Source organism: Mesocricetus auratus, unplaced genomic scaffold, assembly GCF_017639785.1.
Source record: "Mesocricetus auratus isolate SY011 unplaced genomic scaffold, BCM_Maur_2.0 Super-Scaffold_100676, whole genome shotgun sequence".
NCBI lineage: Eukaryota > Metazoa > Chordata > Mammalia > Rodentia > Cricetidae > Mesocricetus > Mesocricetus auratus.
In genome coordinates, this window is record NW_024429266.1 from 29,191,307 (window position 1) to 29,198,501 (window position 7,195).

The 7,195-nt window shown below is 43.9% G+C and overlaps 1 long non-coding RNA gene across 1 annotated transcript; it reads left to right on the plus strand.

Annotated features, from left to right (window-relative positions):
* Window positions 1-1,012: 1,012 nt before the first annotated feature.
* Window positions 1,013-6,676, plus strand: LOC110341094. Its single transcript, XR_002382983.2, has 3 exons — window positions 1,013-1,249; window positions 6,130-6,210; window positions 6,313-6,676. It is a non-coding gene; the product is annotated as an uncharacterized LOC110341094 (long non-coding RNA).
* The last annotated feature ends 519 nt before the right edge of the window (window positions 6,677-7,195 follow it).

The following is a 7,195-nucleotide window of genomic DNA, read 5'->3' on the forward strand; positions in this document are numbered from 1 at the left end:
GGGCACAGTAAAAATTACTTCCTGTTGAAATGGGATGACGACAATCTCATGGGAACCTGGGGGAAGAAAATGTCCCTGCTGTTGACATTACATGATAATTTATACCTGTTTAGAATAAGTTTTCATTGCTTAGGGTTGGGATTGGAAGGAGGTGTTCAGGCTTGGGCATCTCTTTTGGATAAGCTTAGGTTTAGATGGAATAGATATGCTTAGGATGGGATATAGGTAGATTATCATCTGGTAATTTATAATTTGTTTATCACAATTGGTTATACGGTGTAAAGTCTTCTTTCTATGTATAAATGTCCTTATCATCTTCTATGTATCTATGCTTTACATATGTTTGAGATATTTTGTATATTGACACAATTTACTTTTAAGTTTCAGTATCTTCTTTAGACGAAAAGGGGAATTGTAGGGAGAGATTTTAGATACCTGTGCCACTGATCACGCCCACTTTGAGCGTGGCTAGAGGTGCACAAGGATGTGGGAATAAAAGGCCTTGCAGGAGAGATGCACACTCTTTTTCAGGCTTCCGGTCCGGTCTCGGAAAGCTGCTGACCCACCTGGGTTGCCAGTTTCTCTTGTAAGTACCTTCCACAGTAAATAGTTACCTATATCCTTATCAAGCATGTGATTTATTTTACAGTGACAATTCTGGGAAAGAAAAATGTAAGGAAGCAGGACTGCCTTGCTTCAAAAGGAATAACACAGTACTAGAGTAGGGCTCCTGACTTCAATTTCTTTCCACAGCACAACTTGTGGTCCACTATCCACACTTCCCCAGGCCTTTGCTGAATCTCTGTCCCTTTTGCTTACAATCTATCCCTCTTCATCATCTGTAAGCTGCAGGCTAGTCTGTAGCATCTCAGGCCTTGTCCAGCTGTGTGAGTGCTGGCCAGGGAGGACATGGACAACAAACAGTCCCCGACGTTTCCACTCATTCAGCCCCATTTGTGAATACCAGACACAGACTACCCATCGTTCTCTGCTCTCTTTATGGTTCTGGCAGATGCATATTTTTGGGAAAGAATGTGGGGGTTTCTGTTGTGGAATATGCCTTCTTCAATCACTCTGGTTCTCCACCATCGCCTCACATAGAATGGTGCGCAGGGCCTGATGGAGCGTCCACATTCTTCTGCTGTCATCCACCGACCGTCATCACCTCACTGCTCAGTGATTTGGGCTCAGCCTCCTGTCATTTCTCAACTTCTCCTCACACAGAGCGCTGGGGCCACAGGCCTCTGAGGTAAGCAAGCTGAGGCTGGGGAGGGGGTGGGTCCTGCTCAGAGTCACACAGCCCAAGAATGGGAGAGCCAGAAGGAAAACCCCGACTCCCTAAGCCTCACCTTCTCACATCAGCCAGGTCAGAAAAACGACCCAATACTTGCCTAGAAGTCATGAGACACAGCAGTCATTTCTTCCATGAATAATTGCTCTAGGAAATGAGCTTGTGTCCTCTGTCCCCAGTAAATGAAAGCCTTCAGTGTGAAAAGAGTCATACAACACCTTTGAGCTTTTAAGCAAATGATTCTGCAGAACTGCATTCTTTCACAGAGGTAGAACCATTCTCGTTTAGGCATAGAAAAGGGATCTCCGGGAGAACAGGAGCCACTGCACTCCACCAACAACAGTCATGAACATCTGGTGAAGTTTAGCCTGCCCTTTTCACCTTCCTGTCACTCCTGGCAGACCAGCCACCCCACTCCCTGCAGTCTCCACTCCCGCACTTCTGGACACAGAGACTCTTTTCCCACTGAGGAAACACTGTCAGCTCCACATTTTCAGTTAGACTATATTCCATTTGCACTTCCTTTCTGGAGCCAGGAGGAGCCAACAGCCAGCAGCCAGGAGCCAGGGAGTCTCCAGCTCAGACGCCAGGAGATGCTCATGGGGTGTGTTAGGCCAGCTGCAGCCCAGTTTTTATTGAAAACGTTTGGAGGGTACATGGCTGGAGAGGCAGAGGCATCATGTCCCTCTGGGGAGGTGACATTATTCAGAAGCGTCTTGCACAACCATTCCGGGTTGCACTTGCTCCCCACCCCTGCTCTTTTTGGCAGTGGGTTTAAATTTGTTGACTACTGATATCCTTCTGTGGGCCTCCCTCCCCAGATGATGTGCTGGCACTTCTGATTTTCTTTCTTTTCCTGCTGCTGTGATAAAATAGCCTAACAAAAGTGACATAAGGGGGAAAGGGTCCAATTTAGCTCAGAGTTCTAAGGTATGGTTCATCCTGCTGGGGGAAGTCAAGACAGCAGGAGTGTAAACAACTGATCACATTACAGCTACTATCAAGAAACAGAGAGCAGCAAAGCATGGTGGCACTTGGGAGGCAGAGGCAGGAGGATCTCTGTGCATTCCAAGTCAGCTTGATCTACACAATAAGTTCCAGGCCTTTATTGACACCCTGTCTCAAAAAAAAACACAAAATAAAACAACAACAATAGAATAGCATAAAAAACAAAACAAAGCAAAAGAGGAAGCAGAGATCAATAAATGCTTGCTTGTGCTTAGCTCACTTCCACTCTGTATGAAGTTCAGGATCCCAGCCTAGGGAATGGTACCACCAATGGTGGACCTTCTCAGTTAATTAATCAAATGGTGGACCTTCAGTTAATTTAATCAAGATAATGCCCTATAGGCATTCCCAGAGGCTAAGACAATTTAGATAATCCCTCACAGGTGTGCCTTGAGACTTGTCTCCTAGGTGGTCCTAGGTCATGCCCAGTTCATAACACTAACCATCATGACTGGTTGCTCAATACACTTCAAATGACTGCATGGTTGGATTAATGAATGGATGGATGGCTTAGTCATGCAGAAGGTATGGTGTTCTATGTCTGTAATCCCAACACTCAGGAGGTTGAGACAGAAGGATTGTGAGTTGAAGGCCAGACTGGGCTATGTAGTAAATTACAGGCCAGTCTGAGACACATAGAAGGACCTTGTCTCAAAAATCAAGATGACATGAGGTGAGACAAGATGCAGGCAAGAAGAAATAGAAAAGGACTCTAAGAGATGAGAGCAAGGTGATGAGTTGGTGACATCTTACACGCTACTGGGGTTACTCTGGACCTCCCTGGTGTTGTCTGCAGAGTTCTTGGTGCTAAGAGGGCTTAATGGGGTGAGCTCCTCCTGCAAATATGCATGTAGCCTCAAATAGAATGTGTGTGTGTGTGTGTGTGTGTGTGTGTGTGTTTCCTTATGAAGGAACAGGAGATTTACCACAGAAACATGGTGGACATGATCATAATTTAACAGCATAAAAATTAGGACCAGAACTGGAGTTTCTCTATTCTATCTGGCAAAGTTCCCTATGATTATAACAGCTTTCCTGGATGGACTAGTACATCACTAAAAATTTTTGGGTGGGGTTGGGGTTGGCATTACTTTCTGTATAGTCCAGGCTAGTATCAAAGTCATGTTCCTGTTGCCTAGACCTCGTATTACAGAGAAGAAATATCCCTCTGTTACTAAGCACTGATTGTGTTTGAAGGCTGGGGAGCATACACAGATGTGTAAGACACAGATCCTACCTGCAAGGAACTTTCAAGCTGTAGCACTGTGTAAGACTGTTTGCCTAAAACAAATGCCAAAGAAATCTAGAAGAGGGAGATGGACTTTGGACAAGATGGGCTTTGAAGGGAAGGTGCCATTTGTGATGGGATCTGTTAAGATGACACAAGACATTCCCCTTGGGGACTTGATTACAGATCTTCCCTGTGTACTTTACATGTAGGTTGTGTCTAGAATCAAGAAATTTAGGGTTACTTTCAGAGCAAACATATACAGTTGTTTTCTTCACTGTTACCTCCTGCCACTGTTACCCTTTGGCACACTTGAACCTAAAGCAGGAGGGAAGGGAGGGCTTCAAACAAGAGAGTTCTGTACAATTTCTTTGATCAAGTGTTTGTTAAATGACCATCTGGTGACACGCAGAGATTCAGACCTGGTCCTGGGTACTGAGCATCTTCCTCCTATCAGAGAAGAACAAGGCTTGCAGGAGCAAAGCTCTGTAGCTGTAGGCACATTACATAACCCAGAAGCATGAGCCAGCTCCAAGAAGCAGGACACTACAAGGCTAATTAAGTATAGCAAGCACCTTCTCAGCAGATCCCTGAGAACTCAAAATGTTATGTATTTCATTCAATCAAATCACATACATGTCATTCCAAATGAGCCTCTGGCAGTTTAAGGCCAGCAGTTTCTACCCTTCATTCCATGAGTTTGTTGAATTGTGTACTAAACTGATATTTACTACAGTCATGAATGGGATGTTCACAAGGCTGGGGATTTTTTTTTTAAAAAGAGTAATTCAAAGGACTGTAAAATAACCCAAATTCCAGAAAGAGCATCAGGTCACTGTATGGAGGTCCTGAGGGGTCAGTATCGAAAGGATAGGGTGGAGATGACAATGGCCTCTGATGGTTTCTGGGAGCTGGGACATAGTGCCCTCGTGTGTAAGATTTTTATAAAATTGTTGCCATTATTAAGCTGATAATGAAGAATGTAATATTTATCTTGCACTAATTAGATAACTAATTATTGTTCGAGAGTTGAAGACCCTTTAGGAACACCCGACTGACAGACAGATGCCTTTGCCTGTGGTCCCTGCAGACAGGCTCTCTTGATTTGGTTTGACATAATTTCTAGTTGCCCTTTAAGTCAGTCTTTTGACTTATTCTGTTTTATATTTTTACCTTTCTTTTAAAAATCCAGACTTCATCTAAACATCTGTTTGTGTTTTCTGACAAGAATGGCAGGTGCTGTGGACACATGTATCCACCCGTTCCCTCAGTGACTGAAACACCTCAGCTACTGTATTGCCTGCCTTTAGATTTGCTAGGATTTTTCTCTTTGCTGGCTTGGTCTTCCTCAACTTGCCTTCTCATAGTGATCTCATATGTTTTTTATTTTATTTTCCAAGTTTATTTATTTTTATTTTATGTATATGTGTGAATGTTTGCATGTATGTATGCATGCCATGTATTTGTCTGGCACTGTTGGCCAATAGGGAAGCAAGATAGGTGGGACTAGGAGTCGAGGAGGATTCTAGGAAATATAGTAAAGAGTGGAGAGTCACCATGTGATCCCAGGAGGAGAGGACACACAAACCTGTTGTTCTTGGTAAGATAAGACCTTATAGAAATATATATGAGTAGTCATGGGTTAACACTTAAGACAGAACTAGCCAATGATAAGCCCTGGACATTGGCAGGTAGCATTGTGACTGATAGTGTCTCTGTGTGTTATTTGGGGTTGATGCAGCTCTGGGACCAGACTGGCAGGAAGAATGCTTGTTACAGACCCAGATGTGTCAGCATCCTCTGTTAACCCCTTGTGTCACTAAAAGCACTGTTGGCTGGCTCTGCCTCAGTTTCCCCTGCTTGTGAGGGTCAGATGTCACCCTTAAAGCTCTGTAGCAGGGTCAGGACCCTTTCCTGCCTCGCTTGCAGGATAGCAAGTATTGAGAATTGCTTTCTGGTTTGAGGATGTAGCTGAGTGATAGATTATCAAGCATGTACAAGACCCCTTTTTTCTGATAAAATAACTGCTATTTATTTGTGTCTATGTAAACATTACTGGCTTCAGACACACTATCACCCACTATAACAGGCGGGGCCTGTGGATTTCCCAATATTATGGATAAATTCAATTTCAGCTGAGTGTGGTGGTGCACACCTTCCATGCCAGCACTTGGGAAGCAGAGACAGGGAGCTCTCTGAGTTCTAGGCCAGTCTAGGCTAAAAAGTGAGTTCCAGGACAGTAAGGGTTATTACACAATGTCTCAAAACCCCAAACCAAACCAAACCAAACCAAACACCCTAACTCACTCTCAAAAAAGAAAAGAAAATTCAGCTTCTAAGTTACAAAGATATGTTGGTATATATGAGAGCTGAGATGGGAACCGGCAGTTCCCTGCCTTGGCCTATCTGAGTGACTTTGCAAAGCCAGAACAATCTGCAGTTCAGTGTGACAGGTTCAACTATTCGTTTCCTCTGTTAGTTATTTGATTCTGCAGAGAATATCAACCTCTTCCCCACACTAAGTGACATAGCACATTTCAGGAAGCATGACTCAAAGTGTTTTTAATTAAGAAAACATTATAACATATCTGGTTTTGGACAGAAATTGTGACCTTCCACCAGCAAAGCCAGGGACGAGGGACCTCTAAGGAAACAAGTGAACACACTCCAAGCCTGGCTTTAAGTAAGAACAGCTTGTCCTTCAAAAGTCTAGTTTGGGGAGGTTACATCTAATTCTCAGAGGGGGATATTGTCTTAACAGAAAATACTGTCTTCTTTGTTGTAGCTTTTTGGCCTATGTGAACGTGGAAAACATCAGATGTGGAAAATCTGATATCTTCGTGTCACTGGTTCTAAGGCATCCTTCTGGGAATTACAGGCAGTGTGGATTATCTGTGGACAAAATTCAGGTCCTGATAGCTCCTAATTAAACTCTTAATCCCCTGGGCTACTTTCTCTTGGCATCTAGCCTCTGTGTCGGAGAATTCAGATGGTTTTTCTACTAGTAACAGTAAGACTGAATTTCAAAGGTAAATCTACTGAAAACAAAACCAGACTCCAACAACACAATGCAGTCCAAGTTAATTAAATTTATTTTTTTTAATTTCATTTTACATTCCAGCCCAAGTTCTCCCCCCCCCCACATCCCAACCCCCGCTATCTCCCACCCAGCTAACCGCCAATGGGTAAGGATCCCATGGGAAGTTGACAAAGTCTGGCACATTAAGTTGGAGCAGGACCAAACCTCCCCTGCCCCTATCAAGGCTGAGCATGGCATCCCCTCTCCCATCACAGGGAATGAGCTATAACAAGCTAGTTCATGCATCAGGTTTAGATCCGGGGGCTACTGCCAGGGGCCCCAAGGATAGCCCAGGCTTCACAACTGTCTCCCACATACAGAGGGTCTAGTTCGGTCCCATGGAAGCTCCATAGCTGTCAGTTTGGAGTTCATGAGTTTCCAAAGCTTGGTTCACCTGTCTCTGTAGATTTCTCCATCATTACCTTAACCTCCCTTTCTCATATATTCCCTCCTGCCTCTCTTCAACTGGATTCTCTGAAGCTCAGCCCGGTGCTTGATTATGAATCTCTCCATCTGGCTCCATCAATTACTAGGCTGTCTTGGCCTGCTCTGTGCAGTCGTTGTCTGTTTTGTTTTATTTTGTTTAATT